The sequence below is a fragment of the Callospermophilus lateralis genome, unplaced genomic scaffold (genome assembly GCF_048772815.1).
Source record: "Callospermophilus lateralis isolate mCalLat2 unplaced genomic scaffold, mCalLat2.hap1 Scaffold_146, whole genome shotgun sequence".
NCBI classification, from domain to species: domain Eukaryota; kingdom Metazoa; phylum Chordata; class Mammalia; order Rodentia; family Sciuridae; genus Callospermophilus; species Callospermophilus lateralis.
In genome coordinates this window covers 189,813-211,653 of record NW_027512598.1, presented here as the reverse complement: position 1 = coordinate 211,653, position 21,841 = coordinate 189,813, and positions in this window count along the sequence as shown.

Here is a 21,841-nt window from a genome sequence, read left to right as displayed (position 1 = left end):
GTACCATTCATTCCTGTCTGGGGAAGATTATTTCCTCTGAGAAAGAAGCACATGCAAGTGAGTTCTCAGCTCGGATTGCTGAAAGAAACCTCAGCTATTTCAGGAAACAAAATGCAGGCAACAGACAAAAATTAACTGAGAAGAAGCTGAGATTTGAACTTGTAGGAAAAGATCCCTATGATGCACTGGATGTTTCCAACTCAGCAATGGGCAGAAACCCTTCTCCAAATGGGCCATCACCAATAGATCACCCTTCATCTGAAAGGAGACCTCCTCATTTTGAAAAGAGTGGTCCACTCACACTCTCAACTTTCACTCCAGTGGGAGGAGGAAGAGGGTCAAGGGGCCCTGGAGAATCCTCTGGACCATGCGACTAGCAGTAAAGGAAGAGAAACCAGCTGTCATAAGTTCACCGATTTTCAGAGAGCACCTTCTCAGACTGGGCCCCTCTCTCCTCCAGGGGAACAGGCCAGCAGGCTGATGATCCCTCCGCCAGGCCAACCATATTCTTCTGATGCACGTCTTTTTCTACAAAGGCAACATGGGTTTTACTCAAATTGTGGTAGAGCATCGGGACCAGCAGAACACAGAATTCCAAATATGCCTCCTTTGGACTTTGATGTGCCTGATTCACCTCTCCATGCTGAAAACCAAGCAACTGGCTCTGGCTCTGTGTAGGCACCTTTCCCTCCAGTCAGAGGTGCCTTGTTTACAGTTGACCCAAGGAGTCAGTTCCTGAGAAGAGGACCTTTTTTTTCCTCCACCTCTCCCAGGAAACTTGTCTGGGAACCTGGAGATTATTTTCCACCTGACCCGCCACCCACTCCATTTCCAATGTAATGTGTCTATGCAGGGAGGGGGTTTTCCTCACAATCTTCCCCCAACAGCTGGAATTCAGCCCTCTACACCCCCATTCTGAAAGTACAAGTGAGTTCCCTGAAGGGTTCCTTCCACCTGCAAATGAGCCTGTTACTCAACATCCAGAACCAAACAAGAAACCAAATGCTGTTGCTCTCTCTTCAAATGTAATTTGACTTATCTCTCATTTTTAGTTTTTAAGTAACTGCTTTTACTTCAGTAATTGACTATACTTTGGCTCCAATTGAAGCTCAATGAAACAATAATTCTTAAGATAGTATTTTGTAAATAAAGATGGTTTACGTAGGAATCTTCTGAGTAAATTATTTCTATTTTATTTTATTCCAGAGAACAGCATTTAATCTGATGAAGCCACTCTTACATAAACAAGAATGGGAGTTCTAGGTACTTGTAATCTAGCTGATGGAAATATCTTTTAAACTCCCAAAAAAAGTGTATTTAGTATGACTGTAGCAAATGTAAAGTGACTTTAGGCTTAATGAAGAATTGTCACTGATTTACAGACTGGTTGGGCATTTCAGCTAGTTTTTCCATATCAGAATAACTAGAGCATGGGAGGACTAAAGGAGAGAACACAACTAAACATGTCACGGAAACAGGAGATCTCAAGTACAAAGAAAAATGAAGACCTCTTGTTTATATTGGTTGCTTAAAACATTACATAGCTCTTGAGATACCATATTTCCTACATTAGATTCAAGTGAGGTATGAACTCCATTTTCACCCCATATACAGATTGCACAATCACATTGTTTACACATCCACATTTTTACAAAATGCCATATTAGTAACTGTTGTATTCTGCTACCTTTTCTAGCCTCTACTATCCACCCTCTCCTGCCCTCCCATCTTCTCTCTCTATCCCATGTGCTGTAATTTGACGTTTGGAATTTGGAAACCACACTTTAAACTCACTCTCCTCCCCTTTTTCCCTTCTGTCAAATTACTCATCATCTTCTTCTATTTCTCCTCCTCCTCCTCCTCCTTATACCTTTAATTCATTCATCATACACTCATGCATTGGTTCATTCATTCCTTTCACATATGGTGTTGGGGATCCAACTCAGGACCTTTGAAAGTGTGAAGCCAGCACTCTAGTGCTGAGACAAAATCCCAGCACCTGTCTTTTTGATTTTATGACTGTTTATATGAAATTCAGAATCGCATTCTGCTATGTTTCACTGATATGTGGATTGACCTAGTCCTTGTTTTCTGGGAGACTTTTGGAAAATATGCATGCATTATTAGGCAATAGAAATGAAGAAACAAAGAGGAAATTGCCCAATTTCTTATTCTTAGAGTCCATACTCTGACTCTGCCTACCTACTGAAAAAACTTTTAAACCCTTACTCCCCATTACTATATCATTGCCAACAAGTGAACATTCACTGCCCTACAACAAACTAGAGAACTCACATTGAACAATGTTTCCCCAGTAGAGACCAAGACACAATACTTATTAAAAAAATACCCTAGTTATGAATTAGTAGGTAAAGCTTTATTTGAGTGTTAAATGTGCTCTAATTATGTGTTTCTGTGTTTGTTGATGTGTGTCGTGTGTGGGTGTGTGTGCTTGTGTGTAAAACAAGCACTGAGGTGTAAAATAAATGCAGGATTGCAACGGCCTTCTTAAAAATAAGAAGCAACTTTATCACATTTGAAGCCCAGTGAAGAATCTGCCTAATACTTAACCTACAATTAATTGAAATGTGAAAAATTCAGGCCTGGAAAAACAAAGCCAACATACATACTGAATCTAATCAGTCTGTCTCACCTGTTTTCTAATCACTCCTTTCAATAAACCTAAATTGCCAGCATAAAACATGAGTTGTTCTAAACGAGTGGACGGATGTCCCCTGTCATGGTCTGTGTAAAATACATGGACGATCCGGCACTCATTGTTATTTAGAATGACATCTGCCTGAACTACTATTGGAGAATTGTTGCTGATATTCTGCGGTTCTTATACCAGTAAACTGGAATGAAGGTAATTTCAGGCTGCAAAGGAATAAATTGATTTTACTAAGTGGTTTTTGGAAAACACTGCCATGAAAAATTATCAATATGTTCATAAAGGCATCTACATGTCTCTTCACAAGGGTTTTACTTAATGGGGGAGGTGGTGAGGTCTGGATATAACTGAACTGTCCATTAGTAGGTAGAACAATATCATGGGAATCAGAGTGCACATTCCGGTTTGAACTCAATCTAGGTACCATGGATTCATCTCTGTGTAATAGGCCTGCTTCTGAATAACACAATGTCGAGCTCCAAAAGCAGAACGATACTTTCAGAATACCATGTTATGTTTGTAAATACATAGACAGATAGATATACAGAAATCAAAAATCTGAAAACGGTCTGGAAGTGTACATTTCTATAACTTACAATGTCAGTAGTGGGGGATTAATAGCAGATCAAGAAGACTGTATCTGCATGAGAAATGGTTCAATTTTTGAAGGAGTTTTTTAAATGAAAATGGACAAAAAATTTAAAGGGTTACAGTAAGTGTTGAGGAGTGACTTGGCAAAAGGAGCACAGAGATGAGAAAGAATTAAGTAGAGTTCAATAGAACCAGGTATAATTTCTGTACACATGACTCCATGAACAGGAGCAAAGGGAACACTTAAAGAAATCATAGGACTAAAGAGAGATCAGGAGGGTTTGTACTAGTCTAGAAATGCTGACCTGAAAACCAACTAAAGTTTTCAACTCCTTCTTTTGAGGAACATTAGCTGTGCCGTGCTTTTCAAAAATGACTTGTCATAACTGATTGATGCCCATGTTAGCAACTCTTCTGAAATTACGTTGAAAGTAGACTAATGTGAGAGTTTCTCTTTAGAGATAATTCAAATTACTTGCATAGGAAGTGGCAGCAAGTCTGGGGATGTTGTAGCTCAGTGGCAGTGACCTTGCCTAGCTTGGGGCTGGCCTGCCATGGACTTTCACCCCAAACACTTGCAAGAAAAGAAAAGGGAGGGAAGGGAGAGAGAAAGTTGGAAGGAAGGAAGCCAAAGTTGGATGGATGCAGGAACGTAGAAAAGAAGGAAGAAGAAAAGGAGAAAAACCAGGAAGGGAGGAAGGATGCAAGGAAGTTAGGAAATACGGAGAGCACATGGGCAGGGAAAGGACTGAGTCACTCAAACAAAAGCAAGGGACACAAAGACCAATATAGGCCATAAAAGCTGTTTGAACAGTTTAGTCTGCTTTTGAATTTGAGTGACATCAAACTGAATGTTATTATGACTGGATGGAATCTTCCTACTAACCCCGCCTTGGACTGGCCTAAACCAAATGAAGGGGTGGGTGGCATGGAGAGGAATTCTCTCTGGCTGGAGTGGGAGGGACCTAAACCTGTGGCACTTGAGGATGCACTGGGTAGGGAAGGGGACAAGACTCCCCTGATGGCAATTGAGCACAACAAGGCTCCTGGGAGCCCTTGATCATGGCTCCCACCGCCATACGCACACCACCCACCATACGCTCAGCCCCTGAAAGGGCTCACAGTGGTCTGCTCCGTTGCCTGGTTCAGGTTGGAGTTCCTGACCAAACACCTGAGTGTCCACAGCCTGTGTTGGCCTGCCTGGGCAGGCTGTGGTTGTTGTGGCAAGAGCCAAAGCTGTCTTGGCGTGATGGAGGAGCCAAGGGCTGCCTCTCAGCCATACTAGTGGGTGGTTCTGGAAGAAGCACCCAGGGTTGTGGCAGCATTGTCTGAAGACATGAAGCCAGGCCATCTTCCTTATAGCTTTCCTTGGGAGTTAGTGATGTGTACAGCTCTCGAATTTTTTGGTGTTCTCTCACTTTTCTGGAGAGCTTTTCAGTCGGTTAGTAGCAGGCTTTACGTGGGAAGAGAAAAAAGGCTGGCTCTAAATCTTGCTGGACTTATTGAGGCAAAATGTGGACTTCTTGATAAAGTGAGCCTTGTTGAAAAAGGACATGAAGGCTTAGCCTCATCTTTAAAGGATTACAGGTTTGAGAAGGGTTCAAGGGAAGCACAACAGCTGGAGGCAACCTACGAAAAGCTGCATAGGTCCGAATCCAGCCATGGCATTGAAATGCTCTTTCTAGAAGAAGAGCTCAAAGCACAGAAGGCTAAACATGGTCAACAGGATGAAACGATGGCACATCTATCAAGAAGGATACAGTCCCTCCAAGGTGAATCTGAATCCCTCAGATCACAAATAGCTGAAGCCAAAACAAACTGGAGACTCTTTCAAGTGAATGAGGAAAACTGAAGCTGGCAATCAAAGAGGTTTTGAATGAAGGATCCCTACTTCCGCAAACGCAGAGACCAACAATACAAGGAGAAGCTGAAGCACAGAGGGAACCAGGAGGTGTCCAATATAAAGCAAAAATCATATTAGAGGACTCTAAAGTAGCTGGAGAACAAGTTCTAAGGGACACCGAAAATCACATGGAGTCTCTGAGTGAATGCTTGCTGAAGATGAAGGATAGATCTTCTCCAAGCCTGGGAGCCCAAAGGGTTGGTGGTCACCTGGAACTGGGAAAGACGAGTGAACCCGAAATTGGTGCTCACTTGGAGGATGAGTAAAAGGAGCTTTGAGGAACCTGGTTTATGGTGATAAGCTAAAGGCCTTTTTAGAAATCTTGGAAGGAAGAAGAAATCAAAAATGTACTTTCTCATCTGAAGTGGAGAAAACCAAGGATGACCTTACAGAACACCGTAACAGTCTGCAGACTGAACAGGCATCCTTGCAGTCAGAAAATGCACAGCTGCAAAGTGAGAATGAGACCCTACAGAAGAACATGAAAGTCATGATGGAACGCTATCAAGAAAATACGATGAAACTGCACAGGAAATTAAGAGTGGAGGAAAACTACCGTGTGGAGCAAGAGGAGAAACTTTCCAAAGTCGAAGAAAAGATGAGCCATACAAAAAAGAGCTGGAGACCTACAGAAAGAGAGCCCAATATCTTGAAGAACAATTGCAGAGTACCATTCATTCCTGTCTGGGGAAGATTATTTCCTCTGAGAAAGAAGCACATGCTAGTGAGTTGGCAGCTCGGATTGCTGAAAGAAACCTCAGATATTTCAGGAAACAAAATGCACGCAACAGACAAAAATTAACTGAGAACGAGCTGAGATTTGAACTTGTAGGAAAAGATCCCTATGATGCACTGGATGTTTCCAACTCAGCAATGGGCAGAAACCCTTCTCCAAATGGGCCCTCACCAATAGGTCACCCTTCATCTGAAAGGAGACCTCCTCATTTTGAAAAGAGTGGTCCACTCACACTCTCACCTTTCACTCCAGTGGGAGGAGGAAGAGGGTCAAGGGGCACTGGAGAATCCTCTGGACCATGCGACTAGCAGTAAAGGAAGAGAATCCAACTGTTTTAAGTTCACCGATTTTCAGAGAGCACCTTCTCAGACTGGGCCCCTCTCTCCTCCAGGGGAACACGCCAGCAGGCTGATGATCCCTCCGCCAGGCCAAACATATTCTTCTGATGCACGTCTTTTTCTACAAAGGCAAGATGGTTTTTACTCAAATTGTGGTAGAGCATCGGGACCAGCAGAACACAGAATTCCTAATATGCCTCCTATGGACTCTGATGTGCCTGATTCACCTCTCCATGCTGAAAACCAAGCAACTGGCTCTGGCTCTTTGTTGGCACCTTTCCCTCCAGTCAGAGGTGCCTTGTTTCCAGTTGACCCAAGGAGTCAGTTCCTGAGAAGAGGACCTTTTTTTTCCTCCACCTCTCCCAGGAAACTTGTCTGGGAACCTGGAGATTATTTTCCACCTGACCCGCCACCCCCTCCATTTCCAATGTGATGTGTCTATGCAGGGAGGGGGTTTTCCTCAAAATCTTCCCCCAACAGCTGGAATTCAGCCCTCTACACCCCCATTCTGAAAGTACAAGTGAGTTCCCTGAAGGGTTCCTTCCACCTGCAAATGAGCCTGTTACTCAACATCCAGAAACAAACAAGTAACCTCATGCTGTTGCTCTCTCTTCAAATGTAATTTGACTTATCTCTCATTTTTAGTTTTTAAGTAACTGCTTTTACTTTAGTAATTGACTATACTTTGGCTCCAATTGAAGGTCAATGAAACAATAATTCTTAAGATAGTATTTTGTAAATAAAGATGTTTTACGTAGGAATCTTCTGAGTAAATTATTCCTATTTTATTTTATTCCAGAGAACAGCATTTAATCTGATGAAGCCACTCTTACATAAACAAGAATGGGAGTTCTAGGTACTTGTAATCTAGCTGATGGAAATATCTTTTAAACTCCCAACAAAGAAGTGTATTTAGTATGACTGTAGCAAATGTAAAGTGACTTTAGGCTTAATGAAGGATTGTCACTGGTTTACAGACTGGTTGGGCATTTCAGCTAGTTTTTCCATATCAGAATAACTAGAGCATGGGAGGACTAAAGGAGAGAACACAACTAAACATGTCAGGGAAACAGGAGATCTCAACTACAAAGAAAAATGAAGACCTCTTGTTTATATTGGTTGCTTAACACATTACATAGCTCTTGAGATACCATATTTCCTACATTAGATTCAAGTGAGTTATGAACTGCCATTTTCACCCCATATACAGATTGCACAATCACATTGTTTACACATCCACATTTTTACAAAATGCCATATTAGTACCTGTTGTATTCTGCTACCTTTTCTAGCCTCTACTATCCCCCCTCTCCTGCCCTCCCATCTTCTCTCTCTATCCCATCTGCTGTAATTTAACGCTTGGGAATTGGAATCCACACTTAAACTCACTCTCCTCCCCTTTTTCCCTTCTGTCAAATTACTCATCATCTTCTTCTATTTCTCCTCCTCCTCCTCCTCCTTATACCTTTAATTCATTCATCATACACTCATGCATTGGTTCATTCATTCCTTTCACATATGGTGTTGGGGATCCAACTCAGGACCTTTGAAAGTGTGAAGCCAGCACTCTAGTGCTGAGCCAAAACCCCAGCACCTGTCTTTTTGATTTTATGACTGTTTATATGAAATTCAGAATCGCATTCTGCTATGCTTTACTGATATGTGGATTGACCTAGTCCTTGTTTTCTGGGAGACTTTTGGAAAATATACATGCATTATTAGGCAATAGAAATGAAGAAACAAAGAGGAAATTCCCCAATTTCTTATTCTTAGAGTCCATACTCTGACTCTGCCTACCTACTGCAAAAACTTTTAAACTTTTACTCCCCATTTCTATATCATTGCCAACAAGTGAACATTCACTGCCCTACAACAAACCAGAGAACTCACATTGAACAATGTTTCCCCAGTAGAAACCAAGACACAATACTTATTAAAATTACCCTAGTTATGAGTTAGCAGGTAAAGCTTTATTTGAGTGTTAAATGTGCTCTAATTATGTGTTTGTGTGTTTGTTGATGTGTGTGGTGTGTGGGTGTGTGTGCTTGTGTGTGAAACAAGCACTGAGGTGTAAAATAAATGCAGGATTGCAACGGCCTTCTTAAAAATAAGAAGCAACTTTATCACATTTGAAGCCCAGTGAAGAATCTGCCTGATACTTAACCTACAATTAATTGAAATGTGAAAAATTCAGGTCTCGAAAAACAAAGCCAACATACATACTGAATCTAATCAGTCTGTCTCACCTGTTTTCTAATCACTCCTTTCAATAAACCTAAATTGCCAGCATAAAACATCAGTTGTACTAAACGAGTGGACGGATGTCCCCTGTCATGGGCTGTGTAAAATACATGGACGATCCGTCACTGATTGTTATCTAGAATGACTTCTACCTGAACTACTATTGGAGAATTGTTGCTGATACACTGCGGTTCTTATACCAGTAAACTGGAATGAAGGTAATTTCAGGCTGCAAAGGAATAAATTGATTTTACTAACTGGTTTTTGGAAAACACTGCCATGAAAAATTATCAATATGTTCATAAAGGCATCTACATGTCTCTTCACAAGGGTGTTACTTAATGGCAGAGGTGGTGAGGTCTGGATATAACTGAACTGTCCATTAGTAGGTAGAACAATATCATGGGAATCAGAGTGCACATTCCGGTTTGACCTCAATCTAGGTAACATGGATTCATCTCTGTGTAATAGGCCTGCTTCTGAAAAACACCATGTAGAGCTCCAAAAGCAGAACGATACTTTCAGAATACCATGTTATGTTTGTAAATACATAGACAGATAGATATACAGAAATCAAAAATATGAAAACGGTCTGGAAGTGTACATTTCTATAACTTACAATGTCAGTAGTGGGGGATTAATAGCAGATCAAGAAGACTGTATCTGCATGAGAAATGGTTCAATTTTTGAAGGAGTTTTTTAAATGAAAATGGACAAAAAATTTAAAGGGTTACAGTAAGTGTTGAGGAGTGACTTGGCAAAAGGTGCACAGAGGTGAGAAAGAATTAAGTAGAGTTCAATAGAACAAGGTACAATTTCTGTACACATGACTCCATGAACAGGAGCAAAGGGGACACTTAAAAAAATCATAGGACTAAGGAGAGATCAGGATTAGGAGGGTTTGTACTAGTCTAGAAATGCTGACCTGAAAACCAACTAAAGTTTCAACTCCTTCTTTTGAGGAACATTAGCTGTGCCGTGCTTTTCAAAAATGACTTGTCATAACTGATTGATGCCCACGTTAGCAACTCTTCTGAAATTACGTGAAAGTAGACTAATGTGAGAGTTTCTCTTTAGAGATAATTCAAATTACTTGCATAGGAAGTGGCAGCAGGTCTGGGGATGTTGTAGCTCAGTGGCAGTGACCTTGCCTAGCTTGGGGCTGGCCTGCCATGGACTTTCACCCCAAACACTTGCAAGAAAAAAAAAGGGAGGGAAGGGAGAGAGAAAGTTGGAAGGGAGGAAGGCAAAGTGGGAGGGATGGATGGAGGTATAAAAGAAGGAAGAAGAAAAGGAGAAAAACCAGGAAGGGGGGAAATAAGCAAGGAAGGTAGGAAATAGGGAGAGCACAAGGGCAGAAAAAGGACTGAGTCACTCAAACAAAAGGCAAGGGACACAAAGACCAATATAGGCCATAAAAGCTGTTTGAACAGTTTAGTCATCGTTAGAACCTGAGTGACATCAAACTGAGTGTTATTGTGACTGGATGGAATCTTCCTACTGACCCCGCCTTGGCCTGGCCTAAACCAAATCAAGGGGTGGGTGGCATGGAGAGGAATTCTCTCTGGCTGGAGTGGGAGGGACCTAATCATGTGGCACTAGAGGATGCACTGGGTAGGAAAGGGGACAAGACTCCCCTGATGGGCAGTTGAGACAACAAGGCTCCTGGGAGCCCTTGATCATGGCTCCCACCGCCATACGCACACCACCCACCATACGCTCAGCCCCTGAAGGGGCTCACAGTGGTCTGCTCCGTTGCCTGGTGCAGGTTGGAGTTCCGGACCAAACACCTGAGTGTCCACAGCCTGTTTTGGCCTGCCTGGGCAGGCTGTGGTTGTGGTGGCTAGAGCCAAAGCTGTCTTGGCGTGATGGAGGAGCCAAGTGCTGCCTCTCAGCCATACTAGTGGGTGGTTCTGGAAGAAGCACCCAGGGTTGTGGCAGCATTGTCCGAAGACATGAAGCCAGGGCATCTCCCTTATGGCTTTCCTTGGGAGTTGATGATGTGTACAGCTCTTGGATTTTTTGCTGTTCTCTCACTTTTCTGGAGAGCTTTTCAGTCGGTTAGTAGCAGGCTTTACATGGGAAGAGAAAAAAGGCTGGCTCTAAATCTTGCTGGACTTATTGAGGCAAAATGTGGACTTCTTGATAAAGTGAGCCTTGTTGAAACAGAACATAAAGGCTTAGACTCATCTTTAAAGGATTGCAGGTTTCAGAAGGGTTCAAGGGAAGCACAACAGCTGGAGGCAACCTACGAAAAGCTGCATAGGTCCGAATCCAGCCATGGCGTTGAAATGCTCTTTCTAGAAGAAGAGCTCAAAGCACAGAAGGCTAAACATGGTCAACAGGATGAAACGATGGCGCATCTATCAAGAGGGATACAGTCCCTCCAAGGTGAATCTGAATCCCTCAGATCACAAATAGCTGAAGCCAAAACAAACTGGAGACTCTTTCAAGTGAATGAGGAAGAACTGAAGCTGGCAATCAAAGAGGTTTGAATGAAGGATCCCTACTTCTGCAAACGCAGAGACCAACAATACAAGGAGAAGCTGAGCACAGAGGGAACAAGGAAGTGTCCAATATAAAGCAAAAATCATATTAGAGGACTCTAAAGTAGCTGGAGAACAAGTTCTAAGGGACACCAAAAATTACATGGAGTCTCTGAGTGAATGCATGCTGAGGATAAAGGATAGATCTTCTCCAAGCCTGGGAGCCCAAAGGGATGGTGGTCACCTGGAACTGGGAAAGACGAGTGAACCCGAAATTGGTGCTCACTTGGAGGATGAGTCCAAAGGAGCTTTGAGGAACCTAGTTTATGGTGATAAGCTAAAGGCCTCCTTAGAAATCTTGGAAGGAGGAAGAAATCAAAAATGTACTTTCTCATCTGAAGTGGAGAAAACCACGGAAGACCTTACAGAACACCTTAAAAGTCTGCAGACTGAACAGGCATCCTTGCAGTCAGAAAATGCACAGCTACAAAGTGAGAATGAGACCCTACAGAAGAACTTGAAAGTCATGATGGAACGCTATCAAGAAAATACGATGAAACTGCACAGGAAATTAAGAGTGGAGGAAAACTACCATGTGGAGCAAGAGGAGAAACTTTCCAAAGTCGAAGAAAAGATGAGCCATACAATAAAAGAGCTGGAGACCTACAGAAAGAGAGCCCAAGATCTTGAAGAACAATTGCAGAGTACCATTCATTCCTGTCTGGGGAAGATTATTTCCTCTGAGAAAGAAGCACATGCTAGTGAGTTGGCAGCTCGGATTGCTGAAAGAAACCTCAGCTATTTCAGGAAACAAAATGCACGCAACAGACAAAAATTAACTGAGAAGGAGCTGAGATTTGAACTTGTAGGAAAAGATCCCTATGATGCACTGGATGTTTCCAACTCAGCAATGGGCAGAAACCCTTCTCCAAATGGGCCCTCACCAATAGGTCACCCTTCAACTGAAAGGAGACCTCCTCATTTTGAAAGGAGTGGTCCACTCACACTCTCACCTTTCACTCCAGTGGGAGGAGGAAGAGGGTCAAGGGGCACTGGAGAATCCTCTGGACCATGCGACTAGCAGTAAAGGAAGAGAATCCAGCTGTCATAAGTTCACCGATTTTCAGAGAGCACCTTCTCAGACTAGGCCCCTCTCTCCTCCAGGGGAACAGGCCAGCAGGCTGATGATCCCTCCGCCAGGCCCACCATATTCTTCTGATGCACGTCTTCCTCTACAGAGGCAAGATAGGTTTTACTCAAATTGTGGTAGAGCATCGGGACCAGCAGAACACAGAATTCCTAATATGCCTCCTTTGGACTTTGATGTGCCTGATTCACCTCTCCATGCTGAAAACCAAGCAACTGGCTCTGGCTCTGTGTAGGCACCTTTCCCTCCAGTCAGAGGTGCCTTGTTTCCAGTTGACCCAAGGAGTCAGTTCCTGAGAAGAGGACCTTTTTTTTCCTCCACCTCTCCCAGGAAACTTGTCTGGGAACCTGGAGATTATTTTCCACCTGACCCGCCACCCACTCCATTTCCAATGTGATGTGTCTATGCAGGGAGGGGGTTTTTCTCACAATCTTCCCCCAACAGCTGGAATTCAGCCCTCTACACCCCCATTCTGAAATTACAAGTGAGTTCCCTGAAGGGTTCCTTCCACCTGCAAATGAGCCTGTTACACAACATCCAGAACCAAACAAGAAACCTCACGCTGTAGCTCTCTCTTCAAATGTAATTTGACTTATCTCTCATTTTTAGTTTTTAAGTAACTGCTTTTACTTCAGTAATTGACTATACTTTGGCTCCAATTGAAGCTCAATGAAACAATAATTCTTAAGATAGTATTTTGTAAATAAAGATGGTTTACGTAGGAATCTTCTGAGTAAATTATTCCTATTTTATTTTATTCCAGAGAACAGCATTTAATCTGATGAAGCCACTCTTACATAAACAAGAATGGGAGTTCTAGGTACTTGTAATCTAGCTGATGGAAATATCTTTTAAACTCCCAAAAAAGAAGTGTATTTAGTATGACTGTAGCAAATGTAAAGTGACTTTAGGCTTAATGAAGAATTGTCACTGATTTACAGACTGGTTGGGCATTTCAGCTAGTTTTTCCATATCAGAATAACTAGAGTATGGGAGGACTAAAGGAGAGAACACAACTAAACATGTCACGGAAACAGGAGATCTCAAGTACAAAGAAAAATGAAGACCTCTTGTTTATATTGGTTGCTTAAAACATTACATAGCTCTTGAGATACCATATTTCCTACATTAGATTCAAGTGAGTTATGAACTCCCATATTCACCCCATATACAGATTGCACAATCACATTGTTTACACATCCACATTTTTACAAAATGCCATATTAGTACCTGTTGTATTCTGCTACCTTTTCTAGCCTCTACTATCCCCCCTCTCCTGCCCTCCCATCTTCTCTCTCTATCCCATCTGCTGTAATTTAACGCTTGGGTTTGGAAACCACACTTTAAACTCACTCTCCTCCCCTTTTGCCCTTCTGTCAAATTACTCATCATCTTCTTCTATTTCTCCTCCTCCTCCTTCTCCTTATACCTTTAATTCATTCATCATACACTCATGCATTGGTTCATTCATTCCTTTCACATATGGTGTTGGGGATCCAACTCAGGACCTTTGAAAGTGTGAAGCCAGCACTCTAGCGCTGAGCCAAAACCCCAGCACCTGTCTTTTTGATTTTATGACTGTTTATATGAAATTCAGAATCACATTCTGCTATGGTTTACTGATATGTGGATTGACCTAGTCCTTGTTTTCTGGGAGACTTTTGGAAAATATACATGAATTATTAGGAGATTGAAATGAAGAAACAAAGAGGAAATTCCCCAATTTCTTATTCTTAGAGTCCATACTCTGACTCTGCCTACCTACTGTAAAAACTTTTAAACCCTTACTCCCAATTTCTATATCATTGCCAACAAGTGAACATTCACTGCCCTACAACAAACCAGAGAACTCACATTGAACAATGTTTCCCCAGTAGAGACCAAGACACAATACTTATTAAAAAAATACCCTAGTTATGAGTTAGCAGGTAAAGCTTTATTTGAGTGTTAAATGTGCTCTAATTATGTGTTTGTGTGTTTGTTGATGTGTGTGGTGTGTGGGTGTGTGTGCTTGTGTGTGAAACAAGCACTGAGGTGTAAAATAAATGCAGGATTGCAACGGCCTTCTTAAAAATAAGAAGCAAGTTTATCACATTTCAAGCCCAGTGAAGAATCTGCCTGATACTTAACCTACAATTAATTGAAATGTGAAAAATTCAGGCCTCGAAAAACAAAGCCAACATATATACTGAATCTAATCAGTCTGTCTCACCTGTTTTCTAATCACTCCTTTCAATAAACCTAAATTGCCAGCATAAAACATCAGTTGTTCTAAACGAGTAGACGGATGTCCCCTGTCATGGGCTGTGTAAAATACATGGACGATCCGGCTCTGATTGTTATCTAGAATGACTTCTGCCTGAACTACTATTGGAGAATTGTTGCTGATATACTGTGGTTCTTATACCAGTAAACTGGAATGAAGGTAATTTCAGGCTGCAAAGTAATAAATTGATTTTACTAACTGGTTTTTGGAAAACACTGCCATGAAAAATTATCAATATGTTCATAAAGGCATCTACATGTCTCTTCACAAGGGTTTTACTTAATGGGGGAGGTGGTGAGGTCTGGATATAACTGAACTGTCCATTAGTAGGTGGAACAATATCATGGGAATCAGAGTGCACATTCCGGTTTGACCTCAATCTAGGTAACATGGATTCATCTCTGTGTAATAGGCCTGCTTCTGAAAAACACAATGTCGAGCTCCAAAAGCAGAACGATACTTTCAGAATACCATGTTATGTTTGTAAATACATAGACAGATAGATATACAGAAATCAAAAATCTGAAAATGGTCTGGAAGTGTACATTTCTATAACTTACAATGTCAGTAGTGGGGGATTAATAGCAGATCAAGAAGACTGTATCTGCATGAGAAATGGTTCAATTTTTGAAGGAGTTTTTTAAATGAAAATGGACAAAAAATTTAAAGGGTTACAGTAAGTGTTGAGGAGTCACTTGGCAAAAGGAGCACAGAGATGAGAAAGAATTAAGTAGAGTTCAATAGAACCAGGTATAATTTCTGTACACATGACTCCATGAACAGGAGCAAAGGGGACACTTCAAGAAATCATAGGACTAAGGAGAGATCAGGATTAGGAGGGTTTGTACTAGTCTAGAAATGCTGACCTGAAAACCAACTAAAGTTTCAACTCCTTCTTTTGAGGAACATTAGCTGTGCCGTGCTTTTCAAAAAGGACTTGTCATAACTGATTGATGCCCATGTTAGCAACTCTTCTGAAATTACGTTGAAAGTAGACTAATGTGAGAGTTTCTCTTTAGAGATAATTCAAATTACTTGCATAGGAAGTGGCAGCAGGTCTGGGGATGTTGTAGCTCAGTGGCAGTGACCTTGCCTAGCTTGAGGCTGGCCTGCCATGGACTTTCACCCCAAACACTTGCAAGAAAAGAAAAGGGAGGGAAGGGAGAGAGAAAGTTGGAAGGGAGGAAGGCAAAGTTGGAGGGATGGATGGAGGTATAAAAGAAGGAAGCAGAAAAGGAGCAAAACCAGGAAGAAGGGAAGGAAGCAAGGAAGGTAGGAAATAGGGAGAGCACAAGGGCAGAAAAAGGACTGAGTCACTCAAACAAAAGGCAAGGGACACAAAGACCAATATAGGCCATAAAAGCTGTTTGAACAGTTTAGTCAGCTTTAGAATCTGAGTGACATCAAACTGAATGTTATTGTGACTGGATGGAATCTTCCTACTAACCCCGCCTTGGCCTGGCCTAAACCAAATCAAGGGGTGGGTGGCATGGAGAGGAATTCTCTCTGGCTGGAGTGGGAGGGACCTAAACATGTGGCACTTGAGGATGCACTGGGTAGGGAAGGGGACAAGACTCCCCTGATGGGCAGTTGAGACAACAAGGCTCCTGGGAGCCCTTGATCATGGCTCCCACCGCCATATCACACCACCCACCATACGCTCAGCCCCTGAAGGGGCTCACAGTGGTCTGCTCCGTTGCCTGGTGCAGGTTGGAGTTCCGGACCAAACACCTGAGTGTCCACAGCCTGTGTTGGCCTGCCTGGGCAGGCTGTGGTTGTGGTGGCAAGAGCCAAAGCTGTCTTGGCGTGATGGAGGAGCCAAGGGCTGCCTCTCAGCCATACTAGTGGGTGGTTCTGGAAGAAGCACCCAGGGTTGTGGCAGCATTGTCCGAAGACATGAAGCCAGGCCATCTTCCTTATGGCTTTCCTTGGGAGTTGATGATGTGTACAGCTCTTGGATTTTTTTGCTGTTCTCTCACTTTTCTGGAGAGCTTTTCAGTCGGTTAGTAGCAGGCTTTACGTGGGAAGAGACAAAAGGCTGGCTCTAAATTTGCTGGACTTATTGAGGCAAAATGTGGACTTCTTGATAAAGTGAGCCTTGTTGAAAAAGAACATAAAGGCTTAGACTCATCTTTGAAGGATTGCAGGTTTGAGAAGGGTTCAAGGGAAGCACAACAGCTGGAGGCAACCTACGAAAAGCTGCATAGGTCCGAATCCAGCCATGGCGTTGAAATGCTCTTTCTAGAAGAAGAGCTCAAAGCACAGAAGGCTGAACATGGTCAACAGGATGAAACGATGGCGCATCTATCAAGAGGGATACAGTCCCTCCAAGGTGAATCTGAATCCCTCAGATCACAAATAGCTGAAGCCAAAACAAACTGGAGACTCTTTCAAGTGAATGAGGAAGAACTGAAGCTGGCAATCAAAGAGGTTTTGAATGAAGGATCCCTACTTCTGCAAACGCAGAGACCAACAATACAAGGAGAAGCTGAAGCACAGAGGGAACAAGGAGGTGTCCAATATAAAGCAAAAATCATATTAGAGGACTCTAAAGTAGCTGGAGAACAAGTTCTAAGGGACACCGAAAATCACATGGAGTCTCTGAGTGAATGCTTGCTGAAGATCAAGGATAGATCTTCTCCAAGCCTGGGAGCCCAAAGGGATGGTGATCACCTGGAACTGGGAAAGACGAGTGAACCCGAAATTGGTGCTCACTTGGAGGATGAGTCCAAAGGAGCTTTGAGGAACCTGGTTTATGGTGATAAGCTAAAGGCCTCCTTAGAAATCTTGGAAGGAGGAAGAAATCAAAACTGTACTTTCTCATCTGAAGTGGAGAAAACCACGGAAGACCTTACAGAACACCTTAAAAGTCTGCAGACTGAACAGGCATCCTTGCAGTCAGAAAATGCACAGCTACAAGGTGAGAATGAGACCCTACAGAAGAACTTGAAAGTCATGATGGAACGCTATCAAGAAAATACGATGAAACTGCACAGGAAATTAAGAGTGGAGGAAAACTACCGTGTGGAGCAAGAGGAGAAACTTTCCAAAGTCGAAGAAAAGATGAGCCATACAATAAAAGAGCTGGAGACCTACAGAAAGAGAGCCCAATATCTTGAAGAACAATTGCAGAGTACCATTCATTCCTGTCTGGGGAAGATTATTTCCACTGAGAAAGAAGCACATGCTAGTGAGTTGGCAGCTCGGATTGCTGAAAGATACCTCAGCTATTTCAGGAAACAAAATGCAGGCAACAGACAAAAATTAACTGAGAAGAAGCTGAGATTTGAACTTGTAGGAAAAGATCCCTATGATGCACTGGATGTTTCCAACTCAGCAATGGGCAGAAACCCTTCTCCAAATGGGCCATCACCAATAGATCACCCTTCATCTGAAAGGAGACCTCCTCATTTTGAAAAGAGTGGTCCACTCACACTCTCAACTTTCACTCCAGTGGGAGGAGGAAGAGGGTCAAGGGGCCCTGGAGAATCCTCTGGACCATGCGACTAGCAGTAAAGGAAGAGAAACCAGCTGTCATAAGTTCACCGATTTTCAGAGAGCACCTTCTCAGACTGGGCCCCTCTCTCCTCCAGGGGAACAGGCCAGCAGGCTGATGATCCCTCCGCCAGGCCAACCATATTCTTCTGATGCACGTCTTTTTCTACAAAGGCAACATGGGTTTTACTCAAATTGTGGTAGAGCATCGGGACCAGCAGAACACAGAATTCCAAATATGCCTCCTTTGGACTTTGATGTGCCTGATTCACCTCACCATGCTGAAAACCAAGCAACTGGCTCTGGCTCTGTGTAGGCACCTTTCCCTCCAGTCAGAGGTGCCTTGTTTACAGTTGACCCAAGGAGTCAGTTCCTGAGAAGAGGACCTTTTTTTTCCTCCACCTCTCCCAGGAAACTTGTCTGGGAACCTGGAGATTATTTTCCACCTGACCCGCCACCCACTCCATTTCCAATGTAATGTGTCTATGCAGGGAGGGGGTTTTCCTCACAATCTTCCCCCAACAGGTGGAATTCAGCCCTCTACACCCCCATTCTGAAAGTACAAGTGAGTTCCCTGAAGGGTTCCTTCCACCTGCAAATGAGCCTGATACTCAACATTCAGAACCAAACAAGAAACCTCATGCTGTTGCTCTCTCTTCAAATGTAATTTGACTTATCTCTCATTTTTAGTTTTTAAGTAACTGCTTTTACTTCAGTAATTGACTATACTTTGGCTCCAATTGAAGGTCAATGAAACAATAATTCTTAAGATAGTATTTTGTAAATAAAGATGGTTTACGTAGGAATCTTCTGAGTAAATTATTCCTATTTTATTTTATTCCAGAGAACAGCATTTAATCTGATGAAGCCACTCTTACATAAACAAGAATGGGAGTTCTAGGTACTTGTAATCTAGCTGATGGAAATATCTTTTAAACTCCCAAAAAAGAAGTGTATTTAGTATGACTGTAGCAAATGTAAAGTGACTTTAGGCTTAATGAAGAATTGTCACTGATTTACAGACTGGTTGGGCATTTCAGCTAGTTTTTCCATATCAGAATAACTAGAGCATGGGAGGACTAAAGGAGAGAACACAACTAAACATGTCACGGAAACAGGAGATCTCAAGTACAAAGAAAAATGAAGACCTCTTGTTTATATTGGTTGCTTAAAACATTACATAGCTCTTGAGATACCATATTTCCTACATTAGATTCAAGTGAGTTATGAACTCCATTTTCACCCCATATACAGATTGCACAATCACATTGTTTACACATCCACATTTTTACAAAATGCCATATTAGTAACTGTTGTATTCTGCTACCTTTTCTAGCCTCTACTATCCACCCTCTCCTGCCCTCCCATCTTCTCTCTCTATCCCATGTGCTGTAATTTGACGTTTGGAATTTGGAAACCACACTTTAAACTCACTCTCCTCCCCTTTTTCCCTTCCGTCAAATTACTCATCATCTTCTTCTATTTCTCCTCCTCCTCCTCCTCCTTATACCTTTAATTCATTCATCATACACTCATGCATTGGTTCATTCATTCCTTTCACATATGGTGTTGGGGATCCAACTCAGGACCTTTGAAAGTGTGAAGCCAGCACTCTAGTGCTGAGACAAAATCCCAGCACCTGTCTTTTTGATTTTATGACTGTTTATATGAAATTCAGAATCGCATTCTGCTATGTTTCACTGATATGTGGATTGACCTAGTCCTTGTTTTCTGGGAGACTTTTGGAAAATATACATGCATTATTAGGCAATAGAAATGAAGAAACAAAGAGGAAATTCCCCAATTTCTTATTCTTAGAGACCATACTCTGACTCTGCCTACCTACTGAAAAAACTTTTAAACCCTTACTCCCCATTACTATATCATTGCCAACAAGTGAACATTCACTGCCCTACAACAAACTAGAGAACTCACATTGAACAATGTTTCCCCAGTAGAGACCAAGACACAATACTTATTAAAAAAATACCCTAGTTATGAATTAGTAGGTAAAGCTTTATTTGAGTGTTAAATGTGCTCTAATTATGTGTTTCTGTGTTTGTTGATGTGTGTCGTGTGTGGGTGTGTGTGCTTGTGTGTAAAACAAGCACTGAGGTGTAAAATAAATGCAGGATTGCAACGGCCTTCTTAAAAATAAGAAGCAACTTTATCACATTTGAAGCCCAGTGAAGAATCTGCCTAATACTTAACCTACAATTAATTGAAATGTGAAAAATTCAGGCCTGGAAAAACAAAGCCAACATACATACTGAATCTAATCAGTCTGTCTCACCTGTTTTCTAATCACTCCTTTCAATAAACCTAAATTGCCAGCATAAAACATGAGTTGTTCTAAACGAGTGGACGGATGTCCCCTGTCATGGTCTGTGTAAAATACATGGACGATCCGGCACTCATTGTTATTTAGAATGACATCTGCCTGAACTACTATTGGAGAATTGTTGCTGATATTCTGCGGTTCTTATACCAGTAAACTGGAATGAAGGTAATTTCAGGCTGCAAAGGAATAAATTGATTTTACTAACTGGTTTTTGGAAAACACTGCCATGAAAAATTATCAATATGTTCATAAAGGCATCTACATGTCTCTTCACAAGGGTTTTACTTAATGGGGGAGGTGGTGAGGTCTGGATATAACTGAACTGTCCATTAGTAGGTAGAACAATATCATGGGAATCAGAGTGCACATTCCGGTTTGAACTCAATCTAGGTACCATGGATTCATCTCTGTGTAATAGGCCTGCTTCTGAATAACACAATGTCGAGCTCCAAAAGCAGAACGATACTTTCAGAATACCATGTTATGTTTGTAAATACATAGACAGATAGATATACAGAAATCAAAAATCTGAAAACGGTCTGGAAGTGTACATTTCTATAACTTACAATGTCAGTAGTGGGGGATTAACAGCAGATCAAGAAGACTGTATCTGCATGAGAAATGGTTCAATTTTTGAAGGAGTTTTTTAAATGAAAATGGACAAAAAATTTAAAGGGTTACAGTAAGTGTTGAGGAGTGACTTGGCAAAAGGAGCACAGAGATGAGAAAGAATTAAGTAGAGTTCAATAGAACCAGGTATAATTTCTGTACACATGACTCCATGAACAGGAGCAAAGGGAACACTTAAAGAAATCATAGGACTAAAGAGAGATCAGGAGAGTTTGTACTAGTCTAGAAATGCTGACCTGAAAACCAACTAAAGTTTTCAACTCCTTCTTTTGAGGAACATTAGCTGTGCCGTGCTTTTCAAAAATGACTTGTCATAACTGATTGATGCCCATGTTAGCAACTCTTCTGAAATTACGTTGAAAGTAGACTAATGTGAGAGTTTCTCTTTAGAGATATTTCAAATTACTCATAGGAAGTGGCAGCAGGTCTGGGGATGTAGTAGCTCAGTGGCAGTTACCTTGCCTAGCTTGGTGCTGGCCTGCCATGAACTTTCTCCCCAAACACTTGAAAGAAAAGAAAAGGGAGGGAAGGGAGAGAGAAAGTTGGAAGGGAGGAAGCCAAAGTTGGAGGGATGCAGGGACGTAGAAAAGAAGGAAGAAGAAAAGGAGAAAAACCAGGAAGGGAGGAAGGAAGCAAGGAAGGTAGGAAATAGGGAGAGCACAAGGGCAGGGAAAGGAGTGAGTCACTCAAACAAAAGGCAAGGGACACAAAGACCAATATAGGCCATAAAAGCTGTTTGAACAGTTTAGTCTGCTTTAGAATTTGAGTGACATCAAACTGAATGTTATTATGACTGGATGGAATCTTCCTACTAACCCCGTCTTGGACTGGCCTAAACCAAATGAAGGGGTGGGTGTCATGGAGAGGAATTCTCTCTGGCTGGAGTGGGAGGGACCTAAACCTGTGGCACTTGAGGATGCACTGGGTAGGGAAGGGGACAAGACTCCCCTGATGGCAGTTGAGCACAACAAGGCTCCTGGGAGCCCTTGATCATGG